We start from the raw sequence: 24,635 nt of genomic DNA on the forward strand, positions 1-24,635 counted from the left end.
CATTAATATGCCCTATTCTGTATTGGATGCTTTGATGAAATCTGCATCACACATTTATTGCTGTCATCTCATTAATCTTTCCACTAACATGTGCTATCATTTCAGACCCTGCTTGTCTTCTCCCGCTCCCATCATAGTCATCTTACCTCCCATCGGAGTGCAGACAGGACCTTCTTCATCCATTTATTAACACTATCTCAGATGTCTGTAAAACAACTGTTTAACATTGTCAGCCTTGCAGCCCTTTAGACTGTCTGTGAATGTGATATCCTGCCATTGTAATAATAAGATTAAAAACTGTTTCACAAATCCCAGATAAGGTTTTAATAAATCTATGGCCTCTTTAGAATAATTATATCCAAATTTGAGCAGTGTAACTATTGTAGTTTCCATACAGAACCCTGTTTTGGTCGATCAAAATGCAAAAAGTGCAGTGAAATTGCCCTTTATTCCCATCCCTTTAATTCACAAATCGGAGGGTGGCGAATCGGATGCCAACTTCAGCGTCGTCCCTGGGAGGGAATGTGAGCGTGCATGGTTGTGTGTTTCATTTGTCTCTGTGTGGCCCTGATTGGCAACCTGTCTATGGTGGAAATTTTGCGTCAAATTGATCGAGATATATGTGAGTAAAAATTAATATTAATATGAACAAATTTATAAATGTATATATAATTAATATAAATATAAAAATGTGACACACAAATAAATGTATATATGTATATAAATATACATACATTTGTAAATATGTTTAAAATAAATATGCTTGACTTTGTGTGTGCAGTCTGGCAGTCTGCATTTGTGGATCCATTGTTTGCATTTCAGGATCCATTTTTTGCTCTCGTGTCCATGGCGTAATTTTGACACACTCCTACTGTGCTGCAAGATGCACAAACAAATGCATGCCGATTTGAATGTGAACAGCGGCACAGCCCTCTATTCACGGAGCATCCACCAGATGGCAGTGTGTAAGGCACAGGGCAATGGCAGTGCCTAGCAGTCCAAGACAGAGGCTTTGGACGATCAATATGGAGTCGACAAGTGGAACAACTGGATGGGTATGACTAGCAGTTTAACCATTTATGACTTTTCCTAAATCCCTTTGGCTGGGCAGAATGAAAGGTAAAATGTATCAAACTTATTAGACCAGTCTTAATGAAGAATACCCTGGACAAAAAATGGATATATTATATATATTTATATTAATTATATATACATTTATAAATGTGTTAATATTTATATTCATTTTTACTCACATATATCTCGATCAATTTGACCCAAAATTTCCCCCTGATGACAGTTTAAACGACAAATGTCCAAATTCAGACTCTCCATAATACCTGTTGTCACAGATATTCAGTCCAGTTCTTGTGTCATTTGGCATACCCGAGCCTTTTCTACCCGTTTCTCTTCCTTTTTGGACCCCACTTGTCCTATTTATTGAATATTTATGTGTATATCTCTGTTGTTTGTAGCTGCAACTAAAGAAAGGGTAATACATTGTTTCTCTTTGCCACATGCTGCTTGTTAAAGAAGTGTTTTAAGTAGTGCCTTATTAAGTTGTCTTTTTTGTGTAGGTCAAACACTGGTGTATCCTCTGAGTTAAATACATTTTTATGCTTGAAGGATGCACAGGTCAGTGTTAAATGACTTAACAAGAAACATACAAAAAAAAAATACTCTGAAAATGGTTGGGATCAAGAACTGGACTGAAAAATCAGTCAATGTCAAAAAGAAAATTGTGAATCCGATAGCCTGGAGAAGTATCAATCAAGAATACTTTTCAAAGGATACAAGAAAGTTTGATTCCTTAGAAGCAAAATAAGGGATGGCTGAAGACTTTTGCACTGCACTGTATAAGTCATATTCTCTGGAGCAGCAGATTTGAACTCTGGCCTAATTTGGTTTCTGATTGGGCTGATATCAGGGCTCCAGCTGGTCTTGTTGCACACATGATGTCTGAAACCATAGTAACTATGGCATGAACTCTGTCACGCTGTAGCTTTCTCCCACACCTGAAGAAACGCACAAAAGACAAGTTTTGGAGTTTCCACTCTCTTTTTGTTCATCTCCTCCTAAGAGTGTGATTTGATTTCCACTTAATTATAATACTTCCATATCATAATTTGTTTGCTAATAAACTTCAGATGGAAATACTCCACTATGTACACTGCATTGCATGAACAATGTGTAAATCATGATGTTTTTCAAACTGGCCAAAACAGTGTTACTAGAACAATTTTTATTCAGATTTTTTCAGATAACATTTTGCCAGTATTGTAGTAATTCAGCTTTTGCAGGACATTTATCAGAATTTACAGCTGAATACTTCTGTTTTAGTGACATACCTATTTTCATTTGAACTAAATCATCCATTTTCCACCTATTCAACATATTACCCACATTTTATACATGCATGAATATAATTTTTCCCATTAATTAATCTGGGTACCCATAAGCTGACTTAGATACAGGCTCAGAACAGAGTTTTTGGTTATTTACTTCCATCTCGGCCTTACTGAAGAAAGGACAGTACTTCAGTGTTCATCTGAATGCATACTACAAACACTTTGTCACCGTGTAATAAATGTGGGCTAAAACTCAACATTCTGAAAATGAAAAACAAAATTCAAGCTGCAGGCAAACTGGAAAAATGCAGATTTCAGGTTCCTAACCAGTTCCTTAAGTTTAACTGCAAAAGTTTTTGTTAAAGCAAATCCGTACTGGAAAGTTATGCAGCACAAAGGACAATCTAAGGTTAATTTCTAACATATGAGTTAGGTCTCAGGCAGAGGAATCGTGTGAGCAGAGTGTTTGGTTTGTTTTGGTTCACCCTTAGATCAGCATGTTTTTTCTAAGTAACCTTTCACCCCCATTCGCTGGGGCAGAACAACCACATTTATCTCATTAGACATGACAAAAGTGCTTTGATTATTTTTATGTTTGATCTTTGCACTTTTCTGTTTACAGGGTAGACAACAGATGTCATAATGTTCAGAGTACGTGTGAGTGTGACAACAATATGGCAGCTCATTGAAATGAAGAATACACCGGGCCCCAGTGGATACAGAACAGTGGCGAGTTTGCAGCGGATTGTGGGTAAGGTTTGCTTTGTTTTTCAAAGAGGTTATATGGAAAAGTTGCATTTCTGTTTCAGAAATCTTTTATTACTTCTTTGTAGTGACTCTGCTGTTCTGACTGAAAACTGCAAGTCTACAACAGCAGCTTTTGCATGCCAGATTTTTGGGTCTCTCTTTTGGATGCTAATTGACGCTTCGCATTGCAACTCAGACTGGACTTAAAGTTGGTCACAAAGCACACCGTCTGTTTTTAAAGCTGCTGTCCGATCACAACATGATATAATAATGAATACTAGAATAGTCTGAAAAAATTATGTTAAATTGTGAATTTTGTGGAGTTTGATGAGTTTGTAGAATTAATGTACTTCTTCTCGCAGCCATCATGTTTGATATGTATAAACGGCCCAGTGGGAAGTAAGCTCGCAGATGCAAGTGGCAGGACTGAAGGATTTGATAGATTATTGGCTGGTGGTAAAAGGTATTTCTTATAAATATTTCTTACATGCATTTTGTTCTGATTATTTCTTTGTGACCCTTGTGATACAAAAGTACTGAAATTTTGCAGATAAAGAATTTACATCCAAAAAAACAGTGTGGAAATGTAAATGAAAACAAAATGCAATAACTTGTCAGATATTTAAAAGCTACATTCAATTATAAACTAGTTCAAAGACAACATTTCAAATGTCGAAATAAAGACATTTCATTGTTTTTTTAAAGTGAACACGATCATTCTGAATTAACCGTAAGCAACACATTTTTAAAAATGAATTGAATTGGATATATGTTTGCCCACGTGTTGCATCACGCCCCCTTTTTTTTTTTTTTTTTTTTTACCAACACTCTGCAAGAGCTTTGAATCTGAAGAGACCGTTTGTTTTAGTTTTGAAAGTGAAATGTGTTGCCATTCAACAGATGTGTCCTTTGTCTTGTATTTATAATGCTCCCAGTGTTTTAACTGGACTCTGTTTTAGCGAGGCCCCATGAAACACATATCTTATCTAAATAGAAACACATGTTGCTCCAAAATCTGATTATATCATTCAACATTGTTGCCCTCACACATGCAAATTTCCAAAATTATGTGCACTAATGCACATATTAGTCACAAATCACCAGATTGAAAACAATTAACCTTTCATTATCTTTATTTATAAAAGATTCAACCTCTTTGGGAAGCTCATTTTATATCCAGTCTTCTTTCTCACCTGTTGCTAGTTGTTGAGGTTATTATGAGTAATATAGACTGAATCTAATTCAGCAAGAATGTCATTCATCTGCTGTTTTGTCTTTTCAGTGACCATAAATATTGGACATATGATGATCAAGGTCATGTAAAAAAAAAAGAAAAGAAAAGAGAGTCCCAGTGCCACTTCTTTCACCCACTGTGAGTTTAGTAAGAATACACCATCTGCTATGTTACAAACACAAACATGCTTCTAGATCCTCTGGATGAGAAAGCTGCAGAGATCTTTATTCCTGCCAAGGAGTTAACCTTATTTTAGTTATTTCCAACTCAGCAGGTTCACTTACTAAGACTCTTGTGTCACGCTGATCTCAGTTTTTTCCCCTTTAAACCTTTTTTCCTGTTTTTTATTAACTCCTGTCTGAGACTAGGAACTGTCCCAGCTGCCTTTAAACATGCTGTGGTTAGGCCTCTGATTAAAAAGCCTAATCTTGACCCCTCAGAGTTGCCAAATTTTAGACCTGTTTCCAATCTACCCTTTCTTTCTAAGGGTTGTTTTTATACAATTACAGTTGTTCTGTTTTTGAGAAATTCCAATCTGGGTTCAGGTCTCGTCACAGCACTGAGTCTGCACTGTTAAAGGTGCACAACAATATTTCTCTGTCTGTGGATGCCAAGTGCCCTGTTGTCTTAGTGCTGCTTGATCTCACAGCAGCCTTTGACACGGTGGACCATGCAGTCCTCCTGTCACGTAATTATGTTGGCATCCACAGCACTGAATTGAAGTGGTTTGCGTCTTACTTGTCCAATAGAACCTTCTCCGTTATGGTTGGTGACCAACCATAACCTCTTCCAGTGCTCCTCTCTCCTCTGGAGTCCCTCAAGGATCTATTCTTGGCCCTATCCTCTTCTCATTGTACATGCTACCACTTGGGTCAATTACAGCCAGACACAACCTTTCTTTCCACTGTTATGCAGATGATTTACAAATTTATCTACCATTGAAGCCAAATAGTAACAGTGCACAATGTTCTTTGTTTAATTGTATTGCTAATATTAAGCAGTGGTTGGCCCAATATTTTCTTCATTTAAATGATGAAAAAACTGAATGCATTGTGTTTGGGGATACTGTGACGGTTGGCTTTGGCACCTTGTCTTCAAAGCTTAGTTCAACCGTCAGAAATTTGGGAGTGACCTTTGACAGTCATCTGAGGTTGGACAAACAAATGAACAATGTAGTCATTGACGTCATGGACATGTGTCGAGGCATTATCATCACATATGCTGTGATGTCTCTGTGACGTATTGGAACCGAGAAAACCTGGAGTCTTTTGGAACATCTGGATGCTTCCCCCGTTTGCCCTCTTGTGGTGGTTGTAGGCCGTTGTGTGTGTGTGTGTGTGTGTGTGTGTGTGTGTGTGTGTGTGTGTGTGTGTGTGTGTGAAACCGGTTGCAAAGTGGAAGTCTTATGTGAGCTTCCTGCATGAATTGTTGCCTGTCAGAATGTGAAGGTCACTGGCTGCTGTACTTGTTTATGTGTGGGTTTTTTTCTTCGCTGTTCTCCATGTTTCGTGGTTGTGCTAGAAAAACGTTTCAAATCCTAAGAATCTGCGTTGTTGGTGGTTTTTTTTTTTTAAGCGTATATATCCTCGAGATAAAGATCTCAATTTAATCTGCTTCAACCACATAAACATACGCACACGCACACTTCTGATAAACCACTATTTACATGTGGTGTTTCAGCACATCCTTTAAAGAGAAGTACTAAAATGTTTGCAATTCAACTTTCTTTCTCGCAGGTCTTGGCTACATCGGAGAGCGTCCTGCAGCTGAGGGATTCCCCGAGCTGCCCCGCATCATCGATGAAGATGACGGTAACAGTCTCGTTATCTATGTCTCCTCAGATGATGAGAACGTGCTGAGAGGTCCTGTTGGTGTAGTTTTTAATGATGTTGACGTCCCTGACTTCCCTTTTTGTGAGGAAGCCGATTATGTTTTTGAGAATCGGGGTATTGTTCATGATGAGGAGGACTCTGATGCAGAAAGCTGCACCAGTGAGGGCTCAGTGTACTCGTTCTCTGAGGGAGAAGTTTGTTGGTCTGATCTGGAGGAAAGCGATGCAGAGGACTCTGTTACAGAAAGCTGTTCTAGTGAGGGCTCAGTGTACTCGTCCTCTGAGGGAGAAGTTTGTTGGTCTGATCTGGAGGAAAGCGATACAGAGGACTCCGATTGTTCCGCTTCTGGCCCTGGCACCTCCAGAAAGAGGAACAGGGAGGAAAGCGAAGAATCGCGGCCCGAAGCCAAAAGGCAGAGGAAGAGTTGTGAGTAGAGCTTTGGAGAGGAGCGGTTCTCTCCAAAGCCACCTCCCTCAACCTCTGGCCTCGGCTTCCTACAGAGTGAAGGCTGGGATCCCACCAAGCACGGGGGGAACTGTGAGGCAACTCATTTAACTTCTTGGCTCGGCTACTGTGTGGAGTGCTATGTGGACTTCATTGTTAAGAGGGTCAGATGGGATGAGAGCAGCTGATGTTAAAAAAAAGAAATAAAGGAGGACTTGGGGTAGGTCCTTTTAGTGTCACAAAGTCGTGATCAGTTAAAAGGCACATCATATACTGCATTTAGATGTTATTAGCTGATATTATAGAAAAAAGTAAGGAAACAAGCTGCTATTTTAAAAACAAAAGATGACAAAATTAACACAGCACAGAGAACATTGAAATGTGGTTTTTGCTGCTTTTTGTTTTTAACAAACAAGGAAATGTTGTCAGGAGTTTAAATCCAAAAACCCTGTTGGTTGTGCAGCAGACGTTGTTATCTGATGCTTTTCCGTGTCTTTTTTTATAATGTGCTGTAATGTTCAATAAAAGACCAGGAAATGAGAATGAGATGTGAAATTATGTATTTTGTCTTCATTCTGCAACATTTGAAAATACAGAGGTTAAATCATGTAAGTCTCTTTGGATATAAGCTGTACAAGATCTATGGAAGTTTTTCAGTGCCATCAGAGTTTGAATACGAATTTCTAATATTGAATTTTTACAGCATCAAAATCAGACTTTGAATTTGAAAAACCAACAGTGTAAAAAAAATAAATTTCTAAAAAAAAAATTTGTGTAAAAAAATTCAACTTTAAAAAAATTCAGTGGAAAAAGAACCAGATACAACATCCGGGTAAACAGGGAGAATCAATTGATCCCTGTCTCAATTCATCCAACGGCAGCCAATCAAGTTACGCTCCATTGGACAGATCTCTCTCCTGCAACCCGTTACTAATCAGCCACCAGTTCCTGCTCCAGTAATCACCTCCCAAGTATATATGTCTTTCTTGTTCCACCACTCCACGCCGGATCCTCGTCCTATACTTCTGTATTCCTAGTCTTGTCTTCTCTTATCTTATCTGAAATCCTAGTCTGTATTCCTTGTCTTCTATGTCTGTAGTTCCTGTTCCTACACCCGTGGTCCATGGTTTCCCTCGTCAGTCCTGTCTACAAGTATTTAAGTCTGTTTTGTTATTTTCTTAGTTTTATGTTCAGTTTAGTTTGTCTGTATTCCAGCCTTTGCCGCGCTTTTGTTTATATTTTTTAAACTAAATCCGTTAACTTCATTTTGGCTCTCGTCCGTGTCTGCACCTGGTTCCTCCCTTAACACAACCGTGACACTTCCATCTCGTTGGTCCAAATAGTCAGAAGCAGAAAATCTGGTCATACCTGTCTTAACTGTATCTAAAACACAGTGAGCATATATCATTATTGGCATTATTTTGGACACTGATTTCAGTTCTGATGAGCATCATTACCAAATGATTTCTACCACTTTAAAAAATTGTTTAAAGTTGGAAAATACAGATCTCAAATTGACTGATTCATGCATTTATATCAAGCAGTTTGGATCACTGGAACACTTTAGGATGACTTCAACACATTCAGAGTTCTTACACAAACACAGACATTTGAACACATCACTCTGGAACTGAAGTCTCTCAACTGGCTACCTGTTCAATACAGAATCACCTCTAAATCATCTTACTCATAGAGTCTATAAAGCACTTTATAGTTTGGCCCCACAGAACATCTCTGGCTCGCTCACTGCGTATAACCCGATGAAGTCTTTCAGGTTATTAGTCTTGTAGAGTATCTCTTTCTTGCCTGCATTCAAAACTTGAGAGCCCTGAACAGAGTCACAGCAAAAGCTGGAGCCACAACTGAGCAGAGCAAAGCTGAGGCCATCAAAGTATCACCTGAAGAGATCAGAATCCCCTCAAGCTGAGCCGTGATGAAAGAACAGTTTTTTTTTCCTAAGGCCACCAGGCTCCTAAATGGACTATAATGCACTCTCATCACTTACACACTCGACACTTACACTTATACTTTACACACTTTATACTTACACATGCCTACCTCCACTGCTGATTGCACTGCAACCTGAAATATTGCACAACATTGTATTTATTTCTTTATTTTTCCTTATGTTATAGTTAGTATAGGTCTGAGATTAGCCTAGGCTATTATGTGTATTATATGTACAGTACAGCTCTCGTAATTAGCTTTAAAATGTATATTGCATATTGTATATTGCATATTGTAGTATCAACATTGCCTATCTATTTCTACTGTCTTGTAAATATCTTTGGTAGAGTACTTATGACATGACATGTTACGGCATGTTATGTCTTGTTATGGTAGCTGCTGTACGGTGTCCTGTCCTAAGAATTTCAGTGCCCAGTCCGACTCTGTTGTTCTGTGTATCTGACAATAAAAGACTTGACTTGACTTGACTTGAAATATTTAGAGGTCGTCTCAGAGATGGTTGTGAAGAAACATCCAAGATGTAAGATGCAACAAAATCCATCAGCTTTTCAAGCTCCACGTCGGGGGTCTCATGGAGGTAAAACTCGTAACCGATAGGTCTGATCGCAGTTATCTGAGCTTTTCAAATTCAGTAATGGTAAGTGTCCTTCTAATGATCAGAAAATCACCAAGTAACAGCTGAGAAGCAGCTAACCGCTTTCACACAGACAGCTCACCCTCTCCAACACACTCAGATATTGGCATAGGGTTAATGTTACTGCGTATAGCTGATGTCTGTTTCGTTCTTACATCAATCCCTCCTTCAAGTAAACATAAAAGACAGAATTCAACAGGCGTGTTAAAAAATGCTGACGTCCTTTTTTAATTGTATTTAACTTACCGTGGAAGGTGATCAGTGATTAACCAGCATGTTTTTAGCTTTTGCCGCTTCAACAGAACAGAGATAAACATAATACAGGACCAAAGGGTTTTTAAGCTGTTTTTTCAACGGCAGTGCTTTCGTTTATTCATGATGTTTCAAGCTCTCTCGACCTGGAGTGGACCGTAGTGTGCCATAGAGATGTTTTTTTGTTTGTTTGTTTCTTAAATACTTTATTTAAACAGACATAAGTATACAACAAACAAACAAATTAAGTTTACAATATAACATGACAGTTATGTAAACAAACAAACAAACAACCAGGGCTGTTAGATGAAAACATGCAAAGATGTACATATAGAAATTGTCCTTAGAGCCTTTTCATGAGTAGTCTGATATTGATTTAAAATATAGTTCTATATCTTTAATAAAATGGTGAAAATATGGCATTTTATTAGCAAATTTCCATTTATGAATATATAATTAGCAAAAACAATAACCAAGTTTATTATAAAAAAACATTTAGCATCCTTTCAGGGGAATCTATAGAAACAATAAAACATTTTCCCAGCATAAGGAAAAAATTCCTTAAAATATGGTTATTAATAAACCTGCTAAACTCCATCCAAAACCTTTGTGTGAAAGGGCAGAGCCAAAATAGATGCGTCACAGTTTCTGGAAGGCCATCACAGAAACTGCAATCAGTATTTATGTCTCTTTTAAATTTTACCATATAGTGCTTAGCAGGGTAAATTTTATGGAGAATTTTAAATGACACCTCCTTCACCTTATTTACAATTAAATGTTTATGGGGGATCATCCAAACAGTTTTCCAGTGGATATTCAGGATATAACGGCACCAATAAAATGTTATAAATGGACGAGAAACGATCATTTCTTGGAACAACCTGCATATTCTCTTATTGCTCTTCCCATTCTGCTGTGAAAAATAGATTTTTCCCACAAATGATTTGGCTGGATCAGGGACAGTGAGTGGAATAAACAGAGTATAGTTAGTGTTTTTAAACAACATTAAGGTGCCCGAGGGTATAGCATCACCTACCATGGAGAATTCCTGGAGACTAACTGGGAAATTATATATTGAGCAGAATTCATTACAACTGAGTAATCGTCCTTCCTTATTAGCCAGCTGAGCCACCAGTAGGACACCATTTTGAACCCAAGTCTCAAGGAAGAGTGAGCTGTTTTTAAATAAAATATCTCTGTTGTTCCAGATAAGCTATTTGTGAGGTGCCATAGAGATGTTAGTGATGCAGTAACTCAACCTTGATCAAAACACAGACGTCACAGCTATGTACCGGAAGTGAAACTTTTCTTCTTCGTTGATATTTTACGCCGCAGGTGTCCATGAAGTTGCATGGTTGCCATCTGCTGGATGTATTCATGTCTTCATATTCTTCTGATCAGTCCAGCTTTTGAAAGGAAGTTAAGTAAATGACATCAACCTTGTCCATTTCTCCCCTTTGCAACCTTGTATTGAGGTATTTTCTTTTCAGCCATTCCCTCTCTTTATAAAATTATTTTTGTTATTGTTATTGTTACAGTTGATACTCCTTTAACAGTTTCTGCTTTCTTACTTAGTTTACGTAACCCAGATGGATGCCCCCGTATTATATTTCACCGGCATGTCCATCAAACAGGGCAATTTAAAGAAAAATCTTTCATTTCTACATTCCAGGTGGATGCAACAAAAAAAAGATTACATTATTATTGATGTGTGATGAATATTGACTGTTAAGAAATAAAAAGGACTACATTCGAAAATCACAGCAACAGGGTTCCTGGTTCAATTCCCAGCTGGGGCCTTTCTGTATGTGTGTGTGTATGTGCATAACTAAATTACTATATTTATTGATGTAAACTAATTATAGTTATATGTAAACAGCTTTCCACTGCCCCATTACTCATCTGTCTCCTTTACCCACCTCTCTTGATGTGGTTTTATTGCTTATCACATCTCGAAAAACACTGATTTTAAGTTTTTTGAGCAAATGGAGGCACGCACTGTGGGACAGTTGTGCATATGGAGCGGTGGCAGGAGGCTGAAACCAGCACAGTGAAAACTTGCAAGGTCAAACACCAGCCATCTTGTGAACAATTTAAACTATACTGTGACTGAAGCCCAGGGAGTCGCAACAAAATCCTTTCTGAGATTTTTAGTGGCTCATTAGCTCTCTAAATGAAAATATTAAGACCAATTTACAGGTGAAGCTCAAAGGTTCAGCCCCCACAATGAGGGGATCCTTCGGGCACACAGGGTAACTGAACGGGTTGAAGAGTATAAAAATGATGGGAATCATATGCTCTGGCCAACACAGTCACCAGATTTCACCCTATTTGAACACCAATGAGAGTTGTTGGATTAAAGTGTCAGGCAGCTCCCTCAGCCACCACCACTGAAATGCCAAGTGAGACGATATGTTTTATAGAGTGTTGTTCTATGCTCCTACTAATGTTTCACAGGCTCACAGAATCTATACCAACACACACTCGAGCTGTTGTGGCCGCACAAAGTGTCCCAAAACCCAATTTGAACACTTTGTATATGTTTGAATGTTCTTTTTTAATTGTGTCTATTATGTGCTTTTTGCAGTTCAGCTGTAATTTCATCGTAGCTCTCTGACAGTGCGGCCATGTTCTCTTAGCCGCATTGTTGTTATTTAACTTTAGAGTAGATACATTTTTCCAAAACATACGGTGACCATGAAGTGCGAAAGACAAAAGCTGCAACAACATGTCATGAAATCCAATTCATGAAATTTATTTTTTATAGCACAATTTAAATCAAAAGTAATCACATGGTTCTTTACAGAGAAATTAAACATGATAAAGTACAAAAGCATTAAGTACAGTTACATTCTAATCCAGATCAGGCTGAATATTTATAAAATGCCAATTGATACAAAGTTAATTAGCTAAGGAAACCAACGGATCAGATCGAATCTTTACTTCGATTCAATCCCCCATCCACAGTATGCACAAGGCGACAGTGGAGAGAAAAAACTCCCTTTTAACAGGAAGAAACCTCCAGCAGAACCAGACTCAGGAAGGGCGGCCATCTGCCTCGACCGGTTGGTAGGAGAGAGGACAGAGACACAAACAAACAAACAAACAAACACAGAAACAGCAGGACAGGTAATACATTGTTAAAACAGGATTTGTGAAATGTTTTTGTGACGTTTGAAATGTATTTTGCTGCGGTGAAATATTTTTGGCTTGTTGAAATGTGTTTTGTTATTTTTTAGTTTTTTTCCTTAATGACATTTGTTTTCTTTTTTTGTTGCCTTGGTGAACATTTGTGCCAATTTGTTTAAATGTTGTGAAATGTGAGAATTTTCTTTGGTTGATATTTGGTTTTATCTTTTTACTTTTGTTGTGACTTGTGTTTTTATTTTGTGTCTTTATTTTTGCTTTTATGAAACGTATTTTTGGGTCTGTTGTGATTTATGATTATTTTTCGTACTTTTATATTGATTGTTTTATATTATTTATTGTTATTATATATTGTTTTATATTGATTGTTTTTATGAATATTGTATTTGGTATTTGTTGTGATTTCTAGATTATTTTTTGTACTTTTATATTGATTGTTTTATATTATTTATTGTTATTATATATTGTTTTATATTTCTTGTTTTGTGTTGTTTTTATGAATATTGTATTTGGTATTTGTTGTGATTTATGATTATTTTGTGTACTTTTAGTTTGATTGTTTTATATTATTCATTGTTATTATATATTGTTTTATATTGATTGTTTTGTGTTGTTTTTATGAATTTGTATTTGGTATTTGTTGTGATTTATGATTATTTTTTGTACTTTTAGTTTGATTGTTTTATATTATTTGTTGTTATTATATACTGTTTTATACTGATTGTTTTGTGTTGTTTTTATGAATTTGTATTTGGTTGTGATTTATGATCCATTAATGTGTCCTTGAGTGTTATGTTGGTATCCTATTTAGATGTGTGTACATATCACTTCCCTTGCCATGGACCTGAAGATTATAAAGACAGGTGTATTCTTCATGGCCCCAATTCCTCTCGATCCTGAACATCACATATTTATAAACGTCTTTCGTTTCGCCCTGATGTGAGACAAAGAGGAGAAAAAGAGAAAAAAGTTGGTTTTAGTTGGCAGATCAGTGATACAGTGATAATTAACAAGAATTAGAAGATTTGAAACAGTGGTGTGGGTAAAAAGGATGTTTCTTAAAGAAGCATCCTGTTCACTCAGCAGAAAAAATAATACGTCCACCAGTAGGCACGACCAGTAATTGATTGGTCATCCAGCCTAATTTTGTTCTACCAGCCAATCACAGCTGTGTCCCTCCTGCTGAATCAAATAAGCAAAAGATAAAATAAAAGTAAAATAAAATAAAAGATAAATAAAAAAGTAAAGACCCTTTAGCACAGTCAGTGTTTGTCACTTCAATAAATCATGTTTGCTGACTGGAAGCTAACTGGCTTTTATGGCTTTGCTAAAGAATTTAGATTAATTTTGACCACGGTATGACATTTAATATTTTCATCCTTGTTTTGAACCCATAGAAGGATACTTCCCTCAGGCACCTGCTGCAGAGTGTGTGAAGCTTGGTCATAGAGGAACCGAGCAAATGATGTGACTTTTAGCTTTCTATACGTGAGTAAGGGACAGAATTAATCGTGCTTGGGCATGTTTGTGAGGGGTGTGATGGTGAATGCTCACAGTCAATTTAAAGGTTTGCAGCGGCTCCTTCTCCGGATCGTACTCAAATCTTCCGAGATGAGTTTCTTCACCGTCTGCTGTTCTGAGTCCCTGACAGGCAGAAACAGAAAATTCAACACCTTGTTATTTTGTCTGCTGTATGTTTTGAAGTGAAAAATAATAGCTCCATAGAAGTCGTAGCAAATTTGTGACTTACATAAACAGAAAATGTTCTTGGAGCAGAGGTAGGGAATCCAGTGGGATGTTGCCTTTTTGAAATGTGACCCAGTGTCACATGGGTGATGGTTGTGTGGTGAGAAAGGGAGATGAAAATGTGTCCTTGGCTTCCAGCAAATGGCCAGCATTGACCAGGACTTAAAGGTTTCCCTTGGATGACACTTCGGGGGGTTAATGGGGGATAACTAAAAACCATGCCAAACAGTGTCAGTAGTGAGCTTTTGGTGGGGTATGTCTCTGTGGAGAGGTGGTGCAGGATGGTGGCCCCTGCAATAAACACATCAGACACATTCAGAAAAACTTATAGTGAAAATCTTCAAAAAAGATCACCACCGACAACAAAAAATGCGGATGAGTTACCCTGTGACTCCAAAGCAAAATTTGGCATGGTGTGTGGAGAGTTGATCTTTAGGTGGAGCAGCTCTTCCTCCAGCTCTCTTATCTTCATCTTCATATCAGTCACATCTTGTTCCTTTACATGGGAAGCGATGGGTTTAGAAGTGAGAAGGTCAAAATGTGATTTAAACTAGTTACGAGAGCTGTCAATCTGAGAGGAAAAAACATCTGTTTTTGTGCCAGTTTTACTGTACCATTTGATCTTGATCCTGTTTCATATCTTTGTAGAAAAATCCTCCTGAGGAGACAGAGACAGATAAATATAAGGATACGGATACATAAAAGAGCCTCACAGAACTCGTGGCTCCATCCCTCATCAAAATGAGTCTAAGTTCCTCTAATGAAAGTGATTCTTAAATAATTACCAAAACAAATCAGGAGGACGAGGAGGAGGCCTGCTGCTACTTGCATTGTTCCATTCTTTTTCCAGACTGAACAAAAGAGAAATGATGTTAAACCCTGTTGGACACACTGGGAGGATTCAGTGAGTTTTAGGTGAATTTCTTACATTTCTTTGGGGTCTTTTGTGTGTTGGTTAGTAAAGGGTCTGGCTCATAAAACACAACTGTTGAAACATTTGAAATGGTGCTGGCCCCAGATCGGCGACGTCCTCTCCTCTTTCGAAAAACTCTAAAAGACATAAAAAAATATTAAGATTTACAAATCTAACCTTCGATACTCATACACCTTCTTGCAGCTTCTTGGAAGCAGCACTCTAAACATACTCAGCCAAAGATTTTGCTCACGACTTGTACTGCATGAAGCACGAACACACACTCTTCAGCCTACCTGTAAGGGTTTTCCTTGTATGAAATCATAGATTCTTCATCGTCATTGTAATACCCGTTCGAACGCAACCTTCCACTCTGACGAGACATGACTGAGAATATAGGGAGACAGAGAGAGCTTATGATTAAAACCTTTGTAATAAAGTGTTACCTTTGACACTTTATTACGAAATGTATGAAAACACTCCACTTCTTCATTTTTGATGAATATGTTACATATTATATAGTATATCAAGAGGGCTGTATTTCTTCAAAGAATTGTAAAAAGATCTTATAATCTGTGAGATATCTCTCTAGTTTCTCTGCTAAAGTATAAAAAGAATTTCCAGATATTTGGTTAACCAGCAAGTTCATTGAAAAGTTCATTTATGGGACTGGGGGACGATTGTCTTCACGGAAAAACTGACATATTTTGGAAACAGAAAGATGAAAATGATAGAAATTAACACCATCATCAAGACAGTAACAAAACATAAATGTAAACAATTGATCGTTATTTCCTTATAATAATGTATTTATCTCGCTAGGTCTTGGAACTATGTTGTTAAAAAGTTTGTTTTTTTAAAAGTGATTTGTAATGCAAAAGACTTTTTAGGAACAATTAAATACGTATTCAAGTTAAAGGGGAACTGCGGTATTTTCAACATTAAGCCTCTTTTATGAGTCGTCTGCAATGTTTTAGAACCCCCCTCACCGCTTTTTTTAATTTTACTGCTGTCTCCGGTATTTGCCTAATTTTGATTCAGCTCAATCTGCTTCAGAATGGCAAGTCATGCGCATGTCCTAAAAGGTCCGTAAAAGCACCATAAACATCCGTTTTCAAAATCATCAACTCACCGGAGTGGTTACTGGTGTGCACTGGTAATCCATATCAAATTTCGTTGTGAAAAGTTGCTTCTGTTGTGTTTTATTTGATATTGAGTTCTATTGAAGACTGGAAGTTCGTTGATATTACTCCGCCACCGAAAAGAAAACAGTTCGAGCATGAACGAGCTTCCAAAGACGACTCATAAAAGAGGCTTAATGTTGAAAATACCGCAGTTCTCCTTTAAATAGATTAACTTTTTTTAAATTGATGCACACAAAAACTATATAAATTCACTTAAGAGCAAAGAAAATCTACTTATTTCACCTCATATTCACCAGCAATACAAAGGAGCTAAAAATTCTCCCAGACAAGCTTTAGAAATAGTTAATTTGCCTCCATCTAACATGATGTAGGGTGACAAGATTATCAAAAATGATTAAATCGTGTAAAAAGTGCAACAATTTCGAAGCACATCTAAGGACAGATCAAAACGAAAGCTGCTATTGTAAACAGATTTTAAGTTTACAAAGGATAATCGCCCCGTGTTAGAAACAGTTACACATAGGATAATTGAAACATGCATTGGTATTTCCAAAGTCCCAAAGATCAGTATGAAGTTAGGGCCTCAACCTCACCAGCCCATCTAATGGTGGTAACTACAACGTGTCAGTCAGAGGCAGAGAAAGGCAGGTTTTGTTGTTGCCTTCCTATAAAAACTAAAAACTGAAGCGCATCCGGGAGTTAACAAAGAGATTAAAAAATTCACATATCCACACAAGCTGATCTGTGGTTATAACTTCCATTTTAAAGTACTCAAAGTTACACAGAACTGCACATTTGCGATCCCGCCTTCAGCCTTCAACTCCAACACCCATATAAGGTGAACTAATAACCAAAAATAATCAAATCATATGGTAACAAGCTACACTTTCTAAGAGTATCTGAGGATAGATCGGAACAAAAGCTGCTGTCTAAAACAGATTTTAAGGTCAGCTGTATGATAAATTCAAACTTACCTCTTTAGTCTTTGTTTACTGTGAGAATATCGGAGAATCACTGAGTTTAGCAGTAAGCGACTTTGTTTGCTGGAGCAATAAAATGTGGCTTATTTGAGCTCTTCACAATGTGAAATGACCAAAGTTCAACAACCGTGTCAAATTCAATGCACAGTAGAAGCGGAATGTTGAAATAGAACCATACATCACAGAGCCTGTTCAACTTCAGAGTCAAAAAGAATGATGGAACATTCCAGATTAAAAGTCCATATGAATGGTTCAAGATGTGCTTCAAATCCCCGAACAAATATGGCTTTCATACTTTAGTACTGTCACACTAACCAGAGGTGGAAGAAATATTAAGATTTATTCTTCAAAAAAAGAAAATATAAATAACACAGTGTAAAAATAATTCTGAGTAAAAGTCATGGATTAAAAATGTTCCAACTAATGGCGTATTATCAATAGGATGCACAGGAATATACAGTGCCAGCCAAAATACAGTGCACATCTTTTGCTGCCAGTTTAGATCTCATCAAATAAGTCATTTAACAGAAATCAATAAACTTTTCATTACAATTTGAAAGTATTGGGTAAACATATATAAATGTTAGTTCAAATGGAAAGTACTGTACTTCAGATTTGCTAATGAACAACATTAGAATAGACATACTTCAAAAATATTACAATGACACATTTTGTACATTTTGATTTCTTTTAAAACTGAAGTAAATCTCTGTGGTAATAAATTCATATCTGATTATTTGTTCATCTTGGTTAAATACAAGAATCCAGTTAGTTTATGCTCTGGTGGTTTGCGACGTCAGTAAATGCCACTTTAATTTGAAATCATGGCATTGAGGACATAAAACTTAATTATCTCTTTAACCACCATTATTTCAGCTAGAAAAGTTAGATTTTCTGTATTGAAGTCACACTCTTGGCTACTGCACTTCTATCCCAATTTTTTTAAAGCAGCGTAACAAAGGATAATCCCCCTGTGTTAGAAACAGTAATACATAAGAGAACCCAAAAATGGACCTGTAGTATTTACAGTCACATATATATTATGCTTCTAGACACCAGGGAGTAAAGATCAGTCTGAAATGAGTGACTCAACCTAACCAATTCATTTAATCAGGCTAAATATTAGTTGCCAGTAAGATGCAGAGAAAGGCAGGTTATGTTGTTAACTTATTTTAAAAAGTCTAAACTAAGTTGAGGAACATTGTGGATATGTGTATTCTTTCTGTTTAAAATGTCCACATTAGTAAAAATGTCTTACTCATGTTCAAATTGCTTGGTATTTATGTGTGGATCAGAAAATTCATCAGCGAGTATCCAAAGTTACACAGAAATTGTTATGCACATTAGTGACCATTATAAAAGTACTTTGTTTTCATACTGTACTGATAATATAAACCGTAAAAAAAGAAAACAGAGGAAAACATAGACTATATTAATTCCACGACTTTGTCCCTTCTAAAGCTTTATGTATTTTCTTTAATTCAAAATTATAAATCACTTTGTACTAAAGTAGCCCAACACCTTCAGCCTTCAACTCCAATTTTATTCTTGCAGCAGCTCTGCATGAACTTTTTAGAGCACAAGCTGGTTCCGCACCAGTGGAGTTGGTGAGGTGGTGTGTCTGCTCACAGCCCAAACATACTCAGAGACAAAGCCCACCTGAGGCACAGCCTGTTCACCCTGCTGTCATATGGAGAGTGATACATAACCTTCTGCCTCCCAGCAGACTTTACAACAGTAATGACTGCAGTAGATCAGTTATTTTATCAAACAAGCCTGTGAGACACATAGCTTTATGAGCATATAATCTCTGTGGTCACTCCTGCTTCAGTTGGTGTTTACAGTGACACTCACACACAGACATTTATACACACACTTCATAGAAACAGGAAATAATGAGAGTCACCCACACACTGGTTCACTGCAACTTACATCACAGTGTAACAACCACATCATAAGTATCAATAGTTTCTAAAAGTTTCATTGTTAAAGAAGAAAACCTGAGCAGTTACAAATATGTCTTTAATAAATCTACATGATTGTGATTAATAATAAACCTACACACCACATAAATGATCCAGTCATGTATCTATAAATACATCTTATAAAAGTTCAGTATTGAAAATCAATTTAACTCTGACAGAGTGTAAGCATATAACAGCCTGTAAGATGAGAGACAGCACAGAGAACATTGAAATGTGGTTTTTGCTGCTTTTTGTTTTTAACAAACAAGGAAATGTTGTCAGGAGTTTAAATCCAAAAACCCTGTTGGTTGTGCAGCAGACGTTGTTATCTGATACTTTTCGTGTCTTTTTTTATAACGTGCTGTAATGTTCAATAAATGACCAGGAAATGAGAATGAGATGTGAAATTAAGAATCTCATCTAACTGGTGTTGTTTAGTTTTACTTCATATGAAGGCTGCACCCATGAATCATCCTTAATGAAGATATTTGAATGACTTTTGTGTGGCAGTCAGTTTTTCTTCCCTCCACTAAACGGTGTCAAACACAAACACTAGAATATCAAACAGCATTAATTGTTTCCAATCTTCTTCTTCTCTGACAGACTTTACATAACCTGCACTGCACTGCTGAGGAGGAATACTGTGAATAAGCCACAACTTGAGACAGAATAAAATCAACAATAATCTTTAAAAACAAATGTTGGTCAACAATTCAGGGTTTTTTTTTTTGTCTTCATTCTGCAACATTTGAAAATACAGAGGTTAAATCCTGTAAGTCTCTTTGGATATAAGCTGTACAAGATCAGTCATTAAGGTCATATCAGTCCTAAGTTTTTGTCCTAAGAATTTGGATTCTGTCCAAATTCATGAAGATGTTTCACCTCTGAAAGTTTTCTTCCTTCTGTCTGATTGGTGCAGAGTTTCAGGTGATACCATCCATCATACCCCAGAGGACATTGTTGGGTGTTTACTATGTAAATTTCAGCTTTATGTGTTTCTGTTAGTCTATCACCCAAATTAAAGAATGACAGCAAATGTGTTTTTCTATATGAACGCCAACATGATTGCAGTCATTACTGAAGCTATCTTTGATCATATTCACCTCCCCGTGAGCTGTCACCTTATCGTGGTGGGGGGGTTTGCGTACCCCAATGAGTCTGGGAGCTATGTTGTCTGGGGCTTTAAGCCCCTGGTAGGGTCACCCATGGCAAACAGATCCTAGATGAGGGACCAGACAAAGAACAGCTCACAAAACCCCTATGATGAATAAAATAATTGGACACCGTGTTCCTTCGCCCGGACCACCGGGGCCCCCCCCTGGAGCCAGTCCCAGGGGTTGGGCCCACCGGCAAGCGCCTGGTGGCCGGGGGCTCGGTCGGGCACAGCCCGAAGAAACGGCACGGGTCCCCCTTCCCACGGGCTCACCACCCGTGGGAGGGGCCATGGGGGTCGGGTGCAGTGTGAGCTGGGCGGCAGCCGAAGGCGAGGACCCTGGCGGTCTGATCATCGGCTACTGAAGCTGGCTCTTGGGACGTGGAATGTCACCTCTCTGCTGGGGAAGGAGCCTGAGCTGGTGCGCGAGGCTGAGCGGTTCCGGCTAGATATAGTCGGACTCGCCTCGACACATGGCTTGGGCTCCGGAACCAGCCTCCTCGAGAGGGGGTGGACTCTCTTCCACTTTGGAGTTGCCCGTGGTGAGAGGCGTAGAGCAGGTGTGGGCATACTTATTGCCCCCCGGCTGTGCGCCTGTACATTGGGGTTCACCCCGGTAGACGAGAGGGTAGCCTCCCTCCGCCTTAGGGTGGGGGGACTGTTGTTTGTGCTTATGCACCGAACGGCAGTTCAGAGTACCCACCCTTTTTGGAGTCCCTGGAGGAGGCACTGGAGAGTGCTCCTCCGGGAGACTCCCTCGTCCTGCTGGGAGACTTCAATGCTCACGTGGGCAATGACAGTGAGATCTGGAGGGGCGTGATTGGGAGGAACGGCCCCCCCGATCTGAATCAGAGTGGTGTTTTGTTGTTGGACTTCTGTGCTCGTCACGGACTGTCCATAACGAACACCATGTTCAGGCATAAGGGTGTCCATATGTGCACTTGGCACCAGGACACCCTAGGCCGCAGCTCGATGATCGACTTTGTGGTTGTATCGTCGGACTTGCGACCGTATGTCCTGGACACTCGGGTGAAGAGAGGGGCGGAGCTGTCAACTGATCACCACCTGGTGGTGAGTTGGCTCCGTTGGTGGGGGAGGAAGCCGGTCAGACCTGGCAGGCCCAAACGTATTGTGAGGGTCTGTTGGGAACGGCTGGCGGAATCCCCTGTAAGGAAGAGTTTCAACTCCCACCTCCGGCAGAGCTTCAACCATGTCCCGAGGGAGGTGGGGGACATTGAGCCCGAATGGGCCATGTTCTGTGCCTCCATTGTTGAGGCGGCCGACCGGAGCTGTGGCCGTAAGGTGGTCGGTGCCTGTCGTGGCGGCAATCCCCGAACCCACTGGTGGACACCAGTGGTGAGGGAAGCCGTCAAGCTGAAGAAGGAGTCCTATCGGGCCTTTTTGGCCAGTGGGACTCTGGAAGCAGCTGATGGGTACCGACAGGCCAAGCGGAACGCAGCCTCGGCGGTTGTTGAGGCAAAAACTCGGGCTTGGGAAGAGTTCGGGGAGGCCATGGAGAACGGCTTCCGGACGGCCTCGAGGAGATTCTGGTCCGCGGCTCAGGGGGGGGAAGCGGTGCACCGTCAACACCGTGTATGGTGAGGGCGGGGCTCTACTGACTTCTACAAGGGACGTCGTGAGTCGGTGGGGGGGAATACTTCGAGGGCCTCCTCAATCCTACCGACACGCCTTCCGATGAGGAAGCAGAGTTGGGGAGCTCGGACGTGGGACCTCCCATCTCTGGGGCTGAGGTCGCCGAGGTGGTCAAAAAACTCCTCGGTGGCAAGGCCCCGGGGGTGGATGAGGTCCGTCCTGAGTTCCTCAAGGCTCTGGATGTTGTGGGGCTGTCTTGGTTGACACGCCTCTGCAGCATCGCGTGGACATCGGGGGCAGTGCCTCTTGACTGGCAGATTGGGGTGGTGGTCCCCCTCTTTAAAAAAGGGGACCGGAGGGTGTGTTCCAACTATAGGGGGATCACACTCCTCAGCCTCCCTGGTAAGGTCTATTCGGGGGTACTGGAGAGGAGGATTCGACGGATAGTCGAATCTCGGATTCAGGAGGTGCAGTGTGGTTTTCGTCCTGGCCGTGGAACAGCGGACCAGCTCTATACCCTCCGCAGGGTCCTGGAGGGTGCATGGGAGTTTGCCCAACCGGTCTACATGTGTTTTGTGGACTTGGAGAAGGCGTTCGACCGTGTCCCTCGGGGACTCTTGTGGGGGGTGCTCCGGGAGTGTGGAGTGCCGGACTCTTTGATACAGGCTGTTCGGTCCCTGTATGACCGGTGTCAGAGTTTGGTCCGCATTGCCGGCAGTAAGTCGGACATGTTTCCTGTGAGGGTTGGACTCCATCAGGGCTGCCCTTTGTCACCGATTCTGTTCATAATTTTTATGGACAGAATTTCTAGGCGCAGCCAGGGCGTTGAGGGGGTCCGGTTTGGCGACCTCAGAATCGGGTCTCTGCTCTTTGCGGACGATGTGGTTCTGTTGGCGTCCTCAGGCCGTGACCTTCAGCTCTCACTGGAGCGGTTCGCAGCCGAATGTGAAGCGGCTGGGATGATAATCAGCACCTCCAAATCCGAGACCATGGTCCTCGGCCGGAAAAGGGTGGAATACCCTCTCCGGGTCGAGAATGAGATCCTTCCCCAAGTGGAGGAGTTCAAGTATCTCGGGGTCTTGTTCACGAGTGAGGGACGAATGGAACAGGAGATAAACAGACGGATCGGTGCGGCGTCTGCATTGATGCGGGCTCTGCACCGGCCCGTCGTGGTGAAGAAGGAGCTAAGCCAGAAGGCGAAGCTCTCGATTTACCGGTCAATCTATGTTCCTACCCTCACCTATGGTCACGAGCTGTGGGTAGTGACCGAAAGAACGAGATCGCGAATACAAGCGGCCGAAATGAGTTTCCTCCGCAGGGTGTCTGGGCTCTCCCTTAGAGATAGGGTGAGAAGCTCGGTCATCCGGGAGGGGCTCGGAGTAGAACCGCTGCTCCTCCGCATCGAGAGGAGTCAGAGCAGGTGGCTCGGGCATCTAGTGAGAATGCCTCCTGGACGCCTCCCTGGTGAGGTGTTCCGGGCCCGTCCCACTGGGAGGAGGCCCCGGGGAAGACCCAGGACACGTTGGAGAGACTTTGTCTCTCGGCTGGCCTGGGAACGCCTCAGGGTCCCCCCAGAAGAGCTGGAGGAAGTGGCCGGGGACAGGGACGTCTGGGTCTCTTTGCTCAAGCTGCTACCCCCGCGACCCGATCCCCGGACCAGCGGAAGATGATGGATGGATGGATGGATGGATGGATGGATGGATGGATGGATGGATGGATGGATGGATGGATGGATGGATGGATGGATGGATGGATGGTTTGTGACACATTAAGTTTGTACAACAGTTACCGTGCATGTTCGTTAATTACATTAGTACTTTATTTCATTTAAATATATGATAACTTTCTGAGACTCATAATGTTTTAGTCCTATATTAATTTATCAGTTTCAACTAAATTATTATGGGACTAACGGTAACCTGGAACAGCTGACCATTTTTTGGTATATGAATATCAGAGAGATGTGCGCTGTTTGCTGCCAGATGTCAGGCTTTTAGACGATTGAAACATTGAGAGCTTGTTAGTAGAGTTTATCAGGTTATGGTTTATAGTTATGATACTTATATCGGCTGTTCTTTGGCTCAACATGATGTGGCATGGCATGTCATGGCGTCTCTTTATGTGTGGAGACTAGGGTTGCCACCTTTCAGAAATTAAAATAAGGGAAGCTCACCATGCCTCGTCTGGGCTATGACCACCACAGCCGACTCATTTGGCCACTGCTCGCAGCAGTAATATGTTATTTTGTGCCAGTATCTTCAGTACAGTGGTGATCAAAAAAAAGCAACTTGATTGATACTTAAAGCTTGAAATGCTTTATTACCAATAAACACATTCTCTTATAAAGTGCAGTTAATTAAATCTTAAATTAAATCTGTGTAGCATGTGGAACAATGAACTTTTAAATTATAAAAAAAATAAATTGATAACTTAATGTAACTTTTTAAGTGCAAAACCATATGAACCTCTAGGACATTTTTACTTACAGAGGGAAAAAAACAGAACGAAAAAAACAACGAAAACATTTGTCAACTTTTC

The 24,635-nt window shown here is 40.0% G+C and overlaps 1 long non-coding RNA gene across 1 annotated transcript; it reads left to right on the forward strand.

Annotated features, from left to right (window-relative positions):
* Positions 1-3,267: 3,267 nt before the first annotated feature.
* On the forward strand, positions 3,268-4,399 carry LOC142377768 (uncharacterized). The gene is made up of 3 exons (XR_012769548.1): positions 3,268-3,300; positions 3,455-3,555; positions 4,375-4,399. It is a non-coding gene; the product is annotated as an uncharacterized LOC142377768 (long non-coding RNA).
* Positions 4,400-24,635: the final 20,236 nt, after the last annotated feature.

This window comes from Odontesthes bonariensis, chromosome 3, assembly GCF_027942865.1.
Source record: "Odontesthes bonariensis isolate fOdoBon6 chromosome 3, fOdoBon6.hap1, whole genome shotgun sequence".
Taxonomy (NCBI): domain Eukaryota; kingdom Metazoa; phylum Chordata; class Actinopteri; order Atheriniformes; family Atherinopsidae; genus Odontesthes; species Odontesthes bonariensis.